Below are 17,957 nucleotides of genomic sequence, written 5' to 3' on the forward strand. Positions count from 1 at the left end.
ATTGGCAGGTCCTAGGCTCTGTGGTTTAACCCACAGCGCCACCCGCAACCCCTTAGTGCGGTTTAGGTGAGCTGAATTTTTCCCTATCTAGCAACCAATATGTGCCCCTTTGGCACCAGAGGCAGACCCCAAAATGGCACCCCCTACCCACCAGGTAAGAAGGAATGAGGGAAAATCTACATCAGGAATAAGAGCGAAAGAAAGATCTACATTGGGATCTGCTGCCTTTGTGGACCCTGCAAAATGAGGGGGTCACCTCACCTTGCCTCATGGGGAGGCTGGCCCTGAATAAAGATCCACGTTGGAATGTGCAGTCTCTCTGCATTTTGCTGCTTGAGGCAGCTACCTCAGCTTGCCTCATAGGTGGGCTGGCCATGCATAGGAAGCCATCTCCTGCCAGGCCAGCTGCTCAGTCAAAGAAGGGTCATTTCCATCCCTTCTTCTTGGGATTTTAACCGTAGTTTCCAGGGGTTGAACCTGGAATGTAAGCAGATGCTCTGGCCTCTTGAGTTCTGGCCTTGCATGTGAATGAACCACTGTAAAGGTAAAGGGACCCCTGACCATTAGGTCCAGTCGTGGCCGACTCTGGGGTTGTGGCACTCATCTCGCTTTAATGGCCAAGGGAGCCGGCGTACAGCTTCTGAGTCATGTGGCCAGCATGACTAAGCCACTTCTGGCGAACCAGAGCAGCGCATGGAAACACGTTTACCTTCCCGCTGGAGCGGTACCTATTTATCTACTTGCACTTTGACGTGCTTTCGAACTGCTAGGTTGGCAGGAGCAGGGACCGAGCAACGGGAGATCACCCCGTCGTGGGGATTTGAACCACTGACCTTCTGATCGGCAAGTCCTAGGCTCTGTGGTTTAACCCACAGCGCCACCCGCATCCCATAAAAAGGTAAATGTACCCCTGTCCGTACGGGGCAGTCTTGACAGACTCTAGGGTTGTGCGCTCATCTCACTCTATAGGCCGGGAGCCAGCGCTGTCCGCAACACTTCCGGGTCACGTGGCCAGCGTGACAAAGCTGCTCTGGCGAGCCAGAGCCGCACACGGAAACGCCGTTTACCTTCCCGCTAGTAAGCGGTCCCTATTCATCTACTTGCACCCGGGGGTGCTTTCGAACTGCTAGGTTGGCAGGCGCTGGGACCGAGCAACGGGAGCTCACCCCGCCGCGTCCCATACAGTAGATCAAAACCATGCTTGACGTATTAAACTGCAGCAGATGAGGGCCACATTCTCTTGGTGGCAGTGGGTGGAGCCAAAGCTGATGATGGGTGGAGCCAGCAGCAAAAGTGTCCTAGATTAGCTGGTACTGAACGAAAACTGCCTGCTTTAATCTTCACTATGTCCAGCTCAGGATTTTATTCAGGTCTATTTTAGTAGGAAGCCCTGTCTAGTCTAGTTTGATGGGGTTGCTCTGACGTATCCTGAGGATTTTTTTGTAGTACAATAGACTAATATTGCTACTGTTTTGGAAAGCAAGTGAAAGCAATCCCTTTCTGACTTTATTAGATTGTTATTTATTATAGTTATATCCCACCTTTTCTCCCAGGAGCTCTAGTTAGTGTATGTGGTTTTCTTCCTCCTCATTTTTATTATTTCTCAGACTGGGGTCTCCAGCTGTTGTTGGACTACAACTCCCATCAATCCCTAGCTAGTGTGACCAGCGGTCAGGGATGATGGGAGTTGTAGTCCAACAACAGCTGGAGACCCAAGTCTGAGAAACAACAACCTTATGAAGTAGGTCTGCTAGGTTATAGTGCAGCGGTCTAGCCCCTACGCCACACTGTTGGTGATCTATATACACACACACAGAGTATGTGTGCAGAAGCCTGCCAGTTTGTTCTCAGACAGCTGGGGGAAACTTTAAGAAGCTGGTAAAAATGAAGAGGAAATTAACAGGAAGGAAGGAACTCTGATGGAATATTGGGAGGCGCACAAAATGAGGCCCAGAGGCCTTTCACAGTGGAACTAATTCAAGCATGAGCCACTAGGCATTTGGTAACTGAGTGATGTATGTGAGTGAAATGGACCCTGGTTTCTGTAGGATGGTCTTAGGTGCAGAATGGACACGCTGAGGCTGTGCCCACACTATGCATTTAAAGCACATTCTTTCCCTCAAAGGATTCTGGGCACTGTTGTTTAGCCCTCACAGAGTTCCCAATTCCCAGCAACGCTGAACAAACTGTGGTGTACATAATTCTTTGCGGGGGGGAGTGTGCTTCAGGTGGAGTGGATGATGCTGTCACATAGCCAGGAATTGTTGCTCTTTGGGGAGCAAACTACAACTCCCAGGATTCCTTGGGGGAAGCTATGTGCTTTAAGCAGCATTATATCTGCTTTAAATTTATGGTGTGGGTGTGATTTACAGTTCGTTTCTTTATTTTAAAATCATTTATATACTGCCGTTCCTCTCTAAGGAGATCATTCTAGCATACACTGAAAACATTAAAGCTTTATAAATGAACAGTAGGAAACACCAAAGCTAGCATAGTAGCTAAAATATTGAGGAGGGCTCAAAAGGGTTCTTTAAAAAGAAAAGCCTTAACTTCCTCCCCCCACAACCCCCTCAGCCCCACAAGTAGTACTGGCTGGGGCTGGTGGGAGTTGTGAAGTCTGTAATAGAACAACATTCTAGATTTAGACCACATTGACGCCATATATTGAAAGCACTTTAAACAGAAATGGCTCCCCCCAAAGAATCCTGGGAGCTGCACTTTGCTAAGAGTGCCGAGAGGAGACCCGTCACAGAGCTACAATTCCCAGAGCTCCCTGTGAAGAGGGATTGGCTGTTATATCTTTCTAGAAATTTTAGCTCAAGGAGAGGAATAGGGGTCTCCTAAAAACTCTGAGCACCTTTAAGAAACTACATCTCCCAGAATTCTTTGGGGAGAAGGCATGACGGTCTAAAGTGGCGCCATAGTTGTGGATGTGGCCCCAGCTGACAAATTAACCAGTTAACCAACTAAAAACTCATCCAACAAATCAGACTAGCTTTTTGTGAAATGAAACGAAAGGGCCACAGGAGGAGAGCTCTGCATCTTTGTGGCAGAAGGTCCCTAATTCAGTCCCAGCATCTTCAGGTAGGGCTCCGTGCCAGAAACCTGGATTGCTGCTGCCACACGGACTGGGTACAGATGATGTGTTCAAGGTGCAAAGCACATCCTTTTCCTCGAAGAATTCTGGGCACTGTCGTTCGTTGATGGTTCCTGGGAACTGTAACTCTCAGAGCAGTAGACTACAATGCCCAGAAATAATTGAGGGAAAGAATGTATTTTGAATACATGGGTGTAGCCAAGAGGGGGTGGTGGGCAGCTCCCCCCCAAATCAGTCAATAAAAATACATATCTAATTGAGGCTCTGTGTCCCCCCGCAACAAAAACCCTGGCTATGCCCATGCTTGAATATGCTTTAAAGGTGTGCTGTGCTGTTGTAAGAGAATCAGGGTCAGAGAGGGGAATAAAGGGAAATGACCTTACCAGTATTAATTATATATAGTATGCCCAGTAGCAGCAATACTGAGCAAGATGGACCAAGAATCCTGCTGAAGACAGCTTATTAACCCAGCACTTCCTGATTCCCAGTTAACCTTTTTAAAAAGGTTGTGCCATAAAGATGCCTTAGATGTATAATTGAAAATGCAAACTGCAAAGATCAGTTAGGGACAAACATACCTTTTGCAAACATCTGCCGATAGTGAATCATGGATGGTCACATCTGCACCTTACATTTAAAGCACATACCTTCCCCACAAGAGTCTTGGGAACTGTAGTTTGTTTAAGGGTACTGGGAATAATGAAATTGGCAGAACTGTGGTTCCCAGACTTTTTTGCGGGGGAACCCTTACTGTTAAAGTGGTAGAAGTGTGCTGTAAATGTGTGGTGTGTGACTTTTGTATCCCTCTGCACAGTGTGTTTTCAAGATTACAAACCCAGGTTTGCCCAGTGTCATATGTGAACTGGGTCTTAAGTTTGCTGCGCTGCACATTGAAGAACAACTGAGAAGCAAAGTAAGAAAAAGTCGAGTGGCTGTCTTGTCTCTTTCCTTGTTTTGTATGGAGTTGCATAACTCCAGGTTTATTTCTGTTGTTGTTCATTTTCTCCTTTGTGTTGCATACTGCTCACTTTATGGTTCTTTCCACTAAATTCATGATTCTTAACCTTGCCCTGAGGGGAAGTGTGAGGCACTGATAGATCCAGTGCTGTTTCCCTTTTTGTTTATTCCTAAACTCGTTTGCCCCTATAAGACTCCTTTCTTATTTATGCAGTGGAAACAAAGGAGGCTTCATGAGTTGCTAAGAGACGCTCTCCCAGGGTAACTGGCCACCAATTCTTGTGTTAATGATAACTTCTGGGCCCACTTCAGCTCTTCTTGGCGCCCTTGGCTTTTCTGGCAGGTGTGGGATACCTGTAGGGCTCTTTTGGAATTTCATACTTGGGTCAGATAAGAGTGTCAGACTGAGGAAATCCTCCCAGTTCATAGAAACAAAGACTTGTAGAATTGGACGGGACCTTGAGGGTCATCTAGTCCAACCCCTGCGATGCAGGAATCTCAGCTAAAGCATGCTGAGGTTGCATGACAGATGGCCATACAACCTCAACTTTGGGGTTTCACATTGTGCTGTAGAGCAACTCACACTCCCGTTTTTCTCAGCCTGACATGCCTCACAGGGCTCTTGTGATGATAAAGCCCCACATTATGCCCAGAAAAGGGAGGGATACCATTGTGAATAAGTGAATCATTGGGTCATGTGTCTTCCTCATGCGCAACCCATCGTTTTTTCTCATCCAAGGCTGCTAATAATAATAATAATTTTATTATTTATACCCTGCCCATCTGGCTGGTTTTCCCCAGCTTCTCTTGGCAGCTTATAGCTTATATAAAACATCATAAAACATCAAACATTAAGTTGTGTTTGAGTGGTGTGTAAACCCTGTCCTGGAAGCAGTGTTGGGGAAAACAATTAATTCCTGGATGCCAAGATCCAAGTTTGGGGCAAGTGCTCTTTGGTGAGAGAACTCCAGCAGAGATTCAAAATCACAAAACATGCAGCAAATAAAGCGTGTGCATATAGTCTGTTAAACCTTAATTGTGCCCTTTAAAGTTCCTACCAAAGTTTCCCACTTCCCCTAGCGTAGAAAGATACCATACATCTGGTAATTTAAGAATGGTTTACAGTGATACCTCGGGTTACATACGCTTCAGGTTACAGACTCCGCTAACCCAGAAATAGTACCTCAGATTAAGAACTTTGCTTCAGGATGAGAACAGAAATCGCACGGCAGCGGGAGGCCCCATTAGCTAAAGTGGTACCTCAGGTTAAGAACAGTTTCAGGTTAAGAACGGACTTCCAGAACAAATTAAGTACTTAACCTGAGGTACCACTGTACTTACAAACTCTCCAAAGGTCAGAGTCATGTGCTTTTCCATACAGAATCATAGAATTGTAGAGTTGGAAGGGACCATGAGGGTCATCTAGTCCAACCCCCTGCAATGCAGGAATCTTTGCCCAACGTGGGGCTCAAACCCACAACCCTGAGACTAAGAGTCTCCTGCTCCACCAACTGAGCTATTTCACAGATGGTTGCACAGGCTGTAAAGTGTAGCTTGGTTACAAAATGGTTCAAGTTCCTAAACTATTGGTATAGGAGAATGTTCATTTCACACTCTGTTCTTGTCTGAAAAAAGAGGCTGGTTAAAGCCATGCAGCTGAGCTGGAGCAACCATCCCAGACCTCCTCACACACCGAATTCTCAGGTAGACTGAATGAAGCCAAGACTTGAGTGCCTATTTCCTCCCAAGGTGAGGGGAAGTGACATAGCTAAGTCTGGCAGGGCAGCTTCCTCTATGGTTTTAATCCCTTCATGCATTAATTCGACTTAAGCATGCTGGTTATATGAGGCCAATTATCCCACAAGCAGTACAGTAACACTCTTTAATAAATAACAAATAGTATTGTCTACTGAGACTGCTAGTGGCTCTTCAAGGGGGAGGTCCCCACCTCCCACCCTCTCATGCTTTATTGCCTGGAGATGACAGTGATTGAACCTGCATGCAAAAAAAAGTATGCGCTCCACCCCCGAGTTGAGGCCCGAGTCCAGCTAAGGGCAGGTTTACAAGGACACAAGCGATGATTCACAACTGAGTGTGTGAACAGACATCTGTTGAAAAGCCTTTGTATTGGGAGAGATACAGAAGTTCTGCTGGTGTTGTTTAATATGAGCTAAGAGCATAAGGAGAGCCCACCTGGATCAGGGCGAAGGCCAGTCTCGTTCAGCATCTTGTTTCCTGCAGTGGTCAAGGGGATGCCCTGCGAAGGCCACAAGGAGAGCCTGAAGGCGAGGGCACTCTTCTGGCAATGCCCCCCAGCAACTGATAGATTTAGAGAATACCAATTCTGATTCATCTAGCAGCCTTCTGCCAGCATTGCTTGGGGATTTTATGAAGCCAAAATAACAACAACACCCCCCACCCAGTGCAGTTTTGAAATCAGCAGCTAAAAGCAGTGCAGTTTTGAAAGGGTGAGTCTACCATCTTGATTCAAAATGGCATCCAGTTGTATCCAAACATAGACGAAAACCTGCTCCTTGGTCTCAGGAGCTATTATGCAAAAGTTGCTTAGGATATCTTAAGGTGTCCAGTTCACAGAGAACAAACAGCTTTCCAAAAATATATACCATAGTCAATATTTTAGTAAAGCTCCAGGCACATATGAACCTTAGTACAGTACCTCGGGTTACAGACACTTCAGGTTACAGACTCCACTAACCCAGAAATAGTGCTTCAGGTTAAGAACTTTGCTTCAGGATGAGAACAGAAATTGCATGGCGGCAGCACAGTGGCAGCAGGAGGCCCCATTAAGCTAAAGTGGTACCTCAGGTTAAGAACAGTTTCAGGTTAAGAACGGACCTCCAGAACAAATTAAGTTCTTAACCCAAGGTACCACTGTACTTTTAAATTCTGAGTGTGAAACAAAGATTAAGAATCTTGTGTGTCTGGAGGGGCGAAGATCCAGTGGGGTGAAAGCAAACAACTGAGCCTCAAGGACTGAAATTTTACCTTATTAGCATTCCTTGCCGTTGAAAAAGGTTGAAAGAGAGTCCTTTTAGCTTATTCTATGCTAATTCTATTTAAGATTTCATAACTAACTTTTAAAATTAAATGGCCAGCTGATGCCTTAATGAATGTATATATGTGTATGTAAGACTTTTATTTGGGAATAAAAACATTTTTGCTATTCTTTAGCACTTCCTCTAATGTTGTCCGTGGTTGCTTTTGTGGACGTTTTGAATGTCATCCAGCAACAGCTGTTCATTCATGACAACTTATTTTAAGTGGCAACTTGTTTTTCCCCTCCCCTCTACCTGTGTTTGACAATTAAGAACTGTGTTGTGAAACAGATCTCTTTAATGAAGAGGAAAAACCTGGAACGTGTGCCATGGTGCTGAGGCTGTATTTACAGGAAACATTGTGGGTTTATTACCCTAAGGTTAGGCATCACGTAGATGGCAATTTAAGTGCCCAGGGTTTGTTGAAACGAGGCTTTAAACAAATTAATCTGCATTATCATGGACGCCTTAAGATTTGTTCATAAGCAGTTTATTATCTTTCTGCTTTGGGCTGTGCTGCAATATGGGAGTTTTTCAATTCGTAGAGGTGGGTGATTTAATATTTGTATATTTTGTAGATACATGTGAATGATTAAATATTTGTATCTTGCAGTTCTGTTGATTTTTTCCTACCACTTGAAGATGATAATAATAATAATAATAACCACATTTTTTAAGATTAACTCCCCTCTAACCACTAAGTAATACAGTACTTTACTAGCGATACACCACCTAAAAACTAATCCTTTGCTGAAATATAGACTCCCATGGGTTTTTAAAATTTATGTTCCTTGCCTAGCCAGAATCTGTGAGTTATTTTTTAATAATTAATTTATGGATTGTATGAATTCATAATTTATGAAAATGTGTGTACAAACATATAAAAACAGTTAAACTAGTGCAAAAAATTGTTGAAGAGATGTTTAAAAACAATACAAAACGAACAACTAAGGCAGAGATCTTTTCATCCAGCTGAAAAAAGTTTTCAAAACAAAAATGCCTTCAGTTGTTCCTTGAAAGTATGCCTAGTGGGTGTCTGTCATATCTCAAAATGAACGATTTACTGGGAATACATGACGTAAGGTGGTCTCTCAAGCAAACTGCTGTGTTGTTTAAGATATGGGATTGATTTAGGTAACAGCCAGTATTTCTGTGTTCAGAAATCAGGGTGAAGCATTGCTTCTTTGTCCCAGAGTCTTAGAGGTCTGCAGCCAGAGCTGTTTAACAGCCAACCTTTCTTACCAGGGAACTCTGGGAATTGTAGCTCTGTGAGGGGAAGGGGGCCTCTTAGCAAACTACAGATCCCAGGATTCTTTGGGGAAAGCCATTAAAGTGGTATGATGGGGTCTAAAGTGATCTTCCTGCTACCTAATGTCCTTTCTTGGCTTCTTCTTTCCTCATCCCACGTCAATTCCTGCTGTGTAGCATCTTGCCTGATGAAAAGATCGGGAGAACTTGAAAACTTGCCACTATCTTTTGACACTTTGGTTGGTCCCAGTGAAGGTATTGCCCCGTTGTGGATTTTGAATTTGAAGAAAAGTCAGCTGGGGTTGGGCAAAAATGTCAACTTCGGTTTCTCTCAGTTTCTTATTTCCCCCCCCAAACTAAAGTTTTATTCTCCATATTTGTACATCAGTTTTTGATTATTTAAAGTGTTTCTCATGAAAATTAATCAGCATTTTAATGAAAATTTCTCATAATACCCACATTTTTAATGCAACTTTGCTTAATTGGCAAAGTTTTGTGTGCAATTTGCCCTGCCATAATGCCTTTTTGTATGCCTTTTCACTTATATGCATACTTTCCCATCATATCTGCATTTTTGTTTACATCATTTGGTTAGATAGCTACAGTCCAAAATTTAGAGAAGTTCAATTTTCGAAGCTGCATTTTGGTTTGCATATTGTTTCAGGAAGTGAGAATTAGGTAGGTTTGCATTAATATGTGAGCGGAATTTATCCCCTTTCCCTACACTTGTCTTCATAAAACCATAAAACGCATTATAAGCAAAATGAAAATAGCACCATGAATTTCAGCTCCTCAGTTAAGATCATCCCAGGCAAAAACAGCTCAGGAATGCTGTGCTGCATGTTATAAAACTTCAGTTTTCTAGTTGGCGTGATAATACTGTGATAAATTCATACCAGCCAAGCGCCCCATTTTAAGCGGGACAGCCCCAGTTTCTCATCCCAGAGCGCCCTGATTTCGTGTGGCAGGTGGGCAAGGGTGCGAGGGAAGTGGGAGGATGGGCAGAGAGCGGAGATCAGGCGGGTGGGATGGTGCAAGTGTGTGCCCCCACTTTGCATACCCTCAACATTTCGGGAGGGAAAATTCCATAGCCCCATTACTCAGAACGGAGCAATAGACTTCTTATCAGATCTTCATGTAACAGTCTTTGCTTTTTAAATATTACATAAAGTTGAAGGGTCCTAATCGCTCCTCCCCCCTTACCTTCAAGGTGGAGCTGCACACACACCTGTGAACAGCAACAACTTTTTTTTTTGGTGTCACACGAATTTCAGATTCATTTTGGGTTTTTCTTTCATGGTGTGTTTTCATGTGTTCACTGAAGCTGTGCATCTAACAGCCGAAACGTTTGCTGTGATTTTTTGGCCATCTGGTATGTGGGAGTTCTTAGTCGTTTTCCTAATTTTAGGCCGTTGGCAACTGCCTGAAAAGTTGGGGCAATTTAGTATTCAACCATGGAGAAGTTCTTTAAAAAAAAGAGAGGAAAAGAAAGTTGGGCTTGGAAGTCTCATAGGGAGTGGGCAGGTTAGGAAATGGAGCTTTAGCCATCTTGTGACTGGGGAAGCCATCAAAATGATGGGACATTTGTACGTCTAATTGAACTAACGGAACAATTTCTCCCTTGCTTCAAATTTTTCTAACACCACTTTTCACACGCTGGTTTGCCTTCTTCATTTAAATTTAAGTCATTTCGTTTACAGTAAGCCCTGTCGAGCATTATGGGAGTTATTTCTGAGTAAAGATTCACAGGGATCGTTCTGTTAGTCTGTGTAAAATCTCCTCATCTTCACCTGAAGAATGAAGCAGCATCTCCATTGTACAGCTTTCGTTTTTTGGTGAAAACACACCTCTTACTTTTAGGATTCACTCCGATCCTCTGATTGTACATTGTTTTAAACAATTTTAATATTTTATTCTAACCTGCCCTGGGAACTTACAGTGAAGGGTGGGTAAGAAATCTAATAAATACATTATAAGTTACTGCATTCTGAGTTTTTTTCTTCATAACCTGTTCCTTTCTCTAGTCTGATGAAGTGTCAGTTAATTCAAAAATCTGCTCACTTATTTGTGAATATTTATCTAGTTCTAATAAATGTATTAACTTGCTGTTACTTTTGGATATATATTTTTTTATGGGTTAACCTCCCGTTTTCTGTGCACAGAGGTGGTGAAAATGAGCAGGTATAGACAGACAGACAACACTGACATGAAGTTTTGCAGTGCTATTAAAAAAAATAGGAGTTTAAATCCTCTCCCCCCTTCCCCGCATTTTGAAACCTAATTTGCCGAAAGTTTGAGGATCAAATTTCCCCCCTCTCAAAAGCCACCAGGAGCACCCACAATTTATACTTTATGGAAAGAATTTAAGATATGTTTGCTTCAACAAACTTTCACAACTGGAGAGAAAGAGAGATTTTCCCTTTGTTTTTCTTTTATGCTTGTAAATTACCTTCTGACTTAATATGAAAGAAGATTAACGAATTAATAAATTAAATAATAATAATGTGCACAACGGCATCACAATGTCATTTCCAAGGGCTTTTTTTGCAGGGGACGGGGGATATTGCAGCCACCAAGGAGAACTCCGCAGAGAGCAGCCCTTTTTGCCTGCAGGTGGTGCTGACAGGGGCTGAGACTCTGGACAGCTGCTGCCAGCCAGTGCAGACAATACTAAGCCAGATGGTTTGACTTGGTATAAGACAGACTCTCTATGTTCCTATTTTGTATTTTATGTTTTGTCTCTCATGCTGGCCTGGAGGAACACAATTTTCTCCAGCAAAGAGTATTGCCAAGTACCCCTCGTGGTCCCTCTCTGTGTACCCATCAAGCCCTTAGAGGAGGCTGTGTGTGCTTTTCTCCTCCTTGTAAACTGGTTGCAATATCTGTATCTGCAAATGACCTCTTTTCTGGGCTGCGTTATGGTGCATACCCGCTGTTCTGTTCCTCGCTCCAGCAGGGCGTCGCATTGTTTGCTCTCCAGTTTCCAGTAATCATTTTGTACAAGAAACAATACCGCAAAATAGTTCTTCAGAAGCCACAGCTTCGTTTATAACCATCCTTTTTATAGAGAGCTGACGGTGGGAGGGAGAAATTCAGTTTGCTTCCCTTGCTGGGAAACTTTTAAACTTTTAGTATTAGGAACATTCCTGTGCCTTATTGAAATGGCTTTTGCTAACATCATGTTCCTTTATAACTGCCCAACCTGTCCCCATTTACTACATCTGGCTTACCCAATTGAGCAGACTGCTTAAATACAGTTATTGCAATGAAGAATGTTGTTGAGTTACATTAAGTGTAGGGAATGTCGGCTATCTCTGTGTGTAGCTTGATGTGCTAATGAACTTTACTGATGTGTCTCTGGCTGTTTCAGTGTTTAGCATTCATCCTGATCTGTTTGCAGGGAGGTTAGATGATATGTCAAAGCAAGAGTTACTCTACACTTTTTAGTACATTTTCTTGATTGAAAAAAGCCTGTGATTTGGGGGGAGTGGATATATTCCATGACTCCCAGTCAACAGCCTTTGAAATTAGGCAGGCGCCAGGCGCGTTTTGCGACTGGCTTGGGTCCAATTGTGACCATGTGGAGATCTCTGGATGTCAGGTTGACAGCTGACATCTCCATCTGGCTGGCCCCTCCAGCTTTCTTAAGCAGGTAAGCAGAAGAGCTTATTTAATTGCATTTATATCCCACCTTTTTCTTCAAGGAGTACCTGGTTCACCCCACCTTCTCAGTTAATCTCTGTGAGGTAGGTTAAGAGACTGTGACTGGCCCAAGGTCACCCAATGAGCTTCATGACTGAGTGGGGATTTGAACCCTGATCTCCCAGGTCCTAGTCTGTCTGACACTCTAATCGCTACACCACACTAGCTTCCTAGAGTACTTCTGCTATGGGGCAACTATATAAATTAAGAAGATAAATAAATAAGGAAAAAACAAAATGTTACATAGAGAAGGATCTGAAATATTTTCCTTGAAACTTGAATTTGCTTTACTCTGGATTGTTTTATTTTATGTTTTAATGTGGTGTAAATGACTTTGAGATTTTATCTTTAAAATATAAAGTAGTATAGAAATGAAACAAATAAAAATAGATCCCATTGCGGGGGAAAGGCGCCCAGGCATTCTGTTGTGGTGACAGTAACCCAGGTTTAAGGTTCAATTTGGCAATTAGCTTATATGTCTGAGTTTCTAACACTGCCGTTCAACTATAATTGCACAACCTGAATTTTCCAGTGTGTGATGGAATCAAACCCCCAAGGAGCAATAGTCGTCTTGTATTTCTAATTGTCCTGAATGGTTGTTGGGTGTTTTGTACAGGGCACATCCACCTGCTTGGCTCTGAGCTGGAGAAAAACCACTTGCTGGTGAGAATGTACCCAGCAGAAGATTCAGAAGTTGAGTTTGTTTGCTTTTGTGAGAACTGATGGTACTATAAAGACAAGCATTACCTGTTCGGATGTTTGCTTGTCTTACTCCTCTGTGCACCATTCTGCATATTTATTTTTAAAATTGACCAGTATGGTAAGCCTCCATTCTTGCAAGGGAATGGATCCTGTAAAAGACTGCCTTTGGAACATCCCACCACTTGAGGAAATGGGGAGTCCTGAGACAATATGCTTTAGATTTGTACAGTCTGGATCTGGTGCCTCCAGGCTGCACAGAGCGGGGGCATTCCGGAGATCAAATCGAGCAACATGGTGCGTGATGACCTCCCTTTTGTAGTTTTGAACTCATGTTATGTTTGGACAGCTGTGCTCAGAAATGGTTGTGACGTTGCCGGAAGAATTCATGTCAACAGACAGTAGACCTCCAGGGCACATCCTGTGGTCGGCCCTGGAGGCAACCTGGGAGAAAAAGCGGGTTATCTGCCTCCCCAGGAAGCTGCTGTTGTTGCTGCGTTCATTGTAGGAAGCCAGCCCTGTGCATGCAGACTGTGTGACTTGCATGTGCCAAAGAAACATGCTGGATTGTCGTAAGAGCCCAAGAAATGTTTTCCTTGAACTTGCAAGTACAGGAGATGCATTCACACAGATTCTTTCTCAAATCAGTTTAGTAATTCTGGGAGAAATTCACAGCGGTCAACCTCTATGGACACTGATTCAGTGCTACTTATAAAGATGGAGGTTCCATTTATCATTCACAATCAATGGCAGATAATAGCCAAATTCTCCATTAATTGGCCAGTCACCACATCTTGTGGCAGTGAGTTTCAACAGTTAACCGATAAGTGCTTCCTTCTGACTGCTGTTTATCTCATAGACAAAAGAAGTAGAAAAACATCTTTCTGTCCTGGTGGTTTCTAAACTTTTCCCCCATGGGCCACCTGAAAATTACTGAGGGTCATGTTGGACCAGATACTGATTTTTCTGCCTTTTGTAGCAATTGTCATGTGCTGTGCTAGATGCTGTATGATTTTTAATTGGTTTTCTTTGCTTCCTTTATTTCTTATATTGCATTTTATTGTATTACAATTTGAATTTCACAGAATTGTAATACAGTAAAAAAGAAAAGAGAAAAAAAGGAACAGAAAATACAATTAGAAATCAGTATAAGTATTTAATGCAGGCACAGTTTGGGTTCTTTGCTCTATCTTCTTTGAAACCATGCAAAATCTATACCACCCACATTTGGGCCATTTTTATTTTTAAAAAGCTTAAGCTTCCACAAGTGAATGAAGGCCTGTGCGTTCCACGAAGAACCTCCAATATCTTGATCCTCTTTGGCTGCAGCCCTCTTCTAGTCTAAGCTGTTTTGTTGGTTTTGAGCAGGGAGTGATGTCCCAGGGAAAGTGGTTGGTGCATTTGGCGAGGACGACATCTGAGTAATTGGAATTCCATTTCGAAGTGGGGGTTCCATTTGGCAGGCAAGGGAGCAACCAATATAATTTGTGATTGCCACTGTGTGCTGTCCCTGCCCCCCCCCCAACCTAATTTTGTCCTCCCAGCCAGGTTGCAGCATTGCATCCTTTGCTGATCTGTGCCCCCACCCTCGCTGGCCTTCCTTTCCCGGGACGCTAATTTGGGAAGCACTGGAGAGGAGGGTATTCAAGTCATTAGGAGACCATTTAAACCCCAGGATGTGTCACAAGGTCCTTTAATTCCATTATGGGCCTTAACAAAGGGTAACGGGAGGACTTGGCTTTGTATTGTGTGTTAAGGCTGTGCCAAGCTCACAGGTCAGCTTACAGCCATGCCCCTTTTAAAATGTTTAGTCATCATTGGAAAATCTGGTTTTGGGCTTCAGGCCTGCTGGTGAGTCACATGCTTCTTGGATGATTTACGTCTACGCTCATGAGCAGCGCTGCTTTCTTAGATCAGCCGGCAGTGTTGCTGTTGCATCTGTCTTAATCTTCCTGGGACAAAACAGCTCCCCCCCCCCCCCATGTAATTACTTCCCATTTGGGCTCTGCAGCAATTCCAACATTATGGGTGAAGAAACAGTTGCATGGGCAGTAAGAAATGCATTGATTCTTCAAAGTCTCCTGTGAGCCTAAGTTGCTGAGATGAGGCTGGCACACACCTCTGGCTTGGGCTCAAGTCAGGCTCTGGTTTGGGTCGGACTGGATCCTTCAACCACTCCTGGCATGGAGGTGCAGCAGGTTTGCCTTCCTTCAGAAGAGAGATGCCCAGAACAGTGACTCTCACAGAGTTACGGTTGGTGAGTTCCACTGCGGAGATGTGAATCATACTTGCCCACTCTAAACGAAGAACGCTTTCAAGTATCTTAATGAAGCTTGCCTACCATATTAATGCAAAGAAATAAAAAAGGTCCCTTAGCTACTCAAAATTTGGCAAACACGCGAGAGAGACTGACTGGGACATTTTGTCATCTGTAGCAGAAAAGTCAAATGGCGCCAATGAAATGGCTTCATAAATTATATAGTGAGAATTGTTCAACTAAATAGTGGGCAATTACCTGCTGTTGAATGGGATCCAAGTATTGCCACGGCCGGAGTCGAGCTGCCTTTTCCTCCCTGATGTTAAGACTTGCTCTGGAAACGCTGCTTAATAGTTAAAGAGCAATAAGGCCCCCACGATTTGGCTGGCACCTGAGCCTCTCTCAGATCTGTGGCCAAACATGCAGGAGAAAATTGATTTTGTTTGCATTTTAATGAGAAAATGTCCGTGTCACACTTCTTGAACCAATATGCAAACCGAAGCACAACTATCCTTCAAGATTTGCTCTCTCCAACCAAACAATGTGCACAAAAATTAGGGGGAAACATTCACTAAAGGCATATGTTAGTGAAAATACCATAAGAGAATTTTGCTCATAAAATTTTTGCTTATAAAAATGTGTTATGTTAGTGAAAATACCATAAGAAAAAATTGCTCATAAAAATGTGCGAGTCAGAACACCAAACAAAAATGCTAGAAGAAATTAGTGCTGAAATGCTGATGAATTTGGATAAGGATGTTAAAAAAAGAAAAAGAAAATTTCTGTGGAAATGTGAACCAAATTTAAGGTTGGGAAAATGAGAAGTACTATACAGAGAAGTGAAATTGATGGCTCCATCTCTCCCTTGGTATTACCTTGACCTTCTACTGACTCTTGGCTCCTTCCTATCCTTGGGGAAGAATGTGTTAGACCTTCAAACAAATAATACAAAAATTTTAATATTTCCTTTCCAGAGAGGGAAAAACAGTTGTTCCTTATGGTTCTCTGGCCTGACAACCAAATGGGCTCAGGTTAGCATTGTCATTTCCTCTCTTACACTGCTCTGCACCAGAAGGCCTAACAGTGGTTAAACAGGCAGAAATCCAATGGTTAGAGATAATGGGGATGCATTGGTGCTGCAGGAATCATAGAATCATAGAATCATAGAATCATAGAGTTGGAAGAGACCACAAGGGCCATCGAGTCCAACCCCCTGCCAAGCAGGAAACACCATCAGAGCACTCCTGACATATGGTTGTCAAGCCTCTGCTTAAAGACCTCCAAAGAAGGAGACTCCACCACACTCCTTGGCAGCAAATTCCACTGTCGAACAGCTCTTACTGTCAGGAAGTTCTTCCTAATGTTTAGGTGGAATCTTCTTTCTTGTAATTTGGATCCATTGCTCCGTGTCCGCTTCTCTGGAGCAGCAGAAAACAACCTTTCTCCCTCCTCTATGTGACATCCTTTTATATATTTGAACATGGCTATCATATCACCCCTTAGCCTCCTCTTCTCCAGGCTAAACATGCCCAGCTCCCCTAGCCGTTCCTCATAAGGCATCGTTTCCAGGCCTTTGACCATTTTGGTTGCCCTCCTCTGGACACGTTCCAGTTTGTCAGTGTCCTTCTTGAACTGTGGTGCCCAGAACTGGACACAGTACTCCAGGTGAGGTCTGACCAGAGCAGAATACAGTGGCACTATTACTTCCCTTGATCTAGATGCTATACTCCTATTGATGCAGCCCAGAATTGCATTGGCTTTTTTAGCTGCCGCGTCACACTGTTGGCTCATGTCAAGTTTGTGGTCAACCAAGACTCCTAGATCCTTTTCACATGAACTGCTCTCAAGCCAGGTGTCACCCATCTTGTATTTGTGCCTCTCATTTTTTTTGCCCAAGTGCAATACTTTACATTTCTCCCTGTTAAAATTCATCTTGTTTGTTTTGGCCCAGTTCTCTAATCTGTCAAGGTCGTTTTGAAGTGTGATCCTGTCCTCTGGGGTGTTAGCCACCCCTCCCAGTTTGGTGTCATCTGCAAATTTGATCAGGATGCCCTTGAGTCCATCATCCAAGTCGTTGATAAAGATGTTGAATAAGACCGGGCCCAAGACAGAACCCTGTGGCACCCCACTAGTCACTCTTCTCCAGGATGAAGAGGAACCATTGATGAGCACCCTTTGGGTTCGGTCAGTCAGCCAGTTACAAATCCACTGAGTGGTAGCATAGTCAAGACCGCATTTTACCAGCTTCTTTACAAGAATATCATGGGGCACCTTGTCAAATGCCTTGCTGAAATCAAGGTAGGCTACATCCACTGCGTTCCCTTCATCTACCAGGCTTGTAATTCTGTCAAAAAACGAGATCAGGTTCGTCTGACATGACTTATTTTTCAGAAATCCATGCTGACTATTGGTGATCACAGCATTCCTTTCTAGGTGCTCACAGACTGTTTGCTTAATGATCTGCTCCAGAATCTTCCCTGGTATTGATGTCAGACTGACTGGGCGGTAATTATTTGGGTTTGTCTGTTGGATTGGAAGCTTTGTCTGTTGGATTGCTGCCTGTAATAAAGACGCAAGCACACTGCCTGGAAGGAGAGGGGCAAATGGATGAGGTCTCAAACTATTTCTGAAGTAGAAGTTGTCTTTCTCTTGGAACTCTTTTTCCTTTTATGCCATTCCAGGTAGAAAATAATACACTGTGTATATTTTTAAGTACCCTCATTTTAGAAAGAACTGACACAATATGGAATCGTTTTCTCTGTGTGGGTGGCTTACTTATCTCAATGTTACATTTTTGTTCCATCTTCTCTCCTTCCACCCTTCTTTCATATAAATAGACGATGTTGCGTGTTTGTTGCAGATAAAATCGAAATCCAAATATTTTCTGTCTTCTGACTGTCTCTTGAGCTGACAACCCATTGTGGGTGTCTCCTTTCTTTAT

At 43.3% G+C, this 17,957-nt stretch overlaps 1 protein-coding gene and 1 long non-coding RNA gene across 8 annotated transcripts in view; one reads left to right on the forward strand and one right to left on the reverse strand.

The window, feature by feature from the left end:
• The window catches only part of LOC310751447, a 120,777-nt gene that overhangs the window by 43,021 nt on the left and 59,799 nt on the right, over positions 1-17,957 (reverse strand). The gene's annotated exons all lie outside the window — the stretch shown is intronic.
• Positions 1-17,957, forward strand: part of PITPNM2 (phosphatidylinositol transfer protein membrane associated 2) — a 206,771-nt gene that overhangs the window by 1,147 nt on the left and 187,667 nt on the right. The window lies entirely within an intron of this gene.

Source organism: Podarcis filfolensis (genome assembly GCF_964270895.1).
Source record: "Podarcis filfolensis genome assembly, chromosome: 16".
NCBI classification, from domain to species: Eukaryota; Metazoa; Chordata; class Lepidosauria; order Squamata; family Lacertidae; genus Podarcis; species Podarcis filfolensis.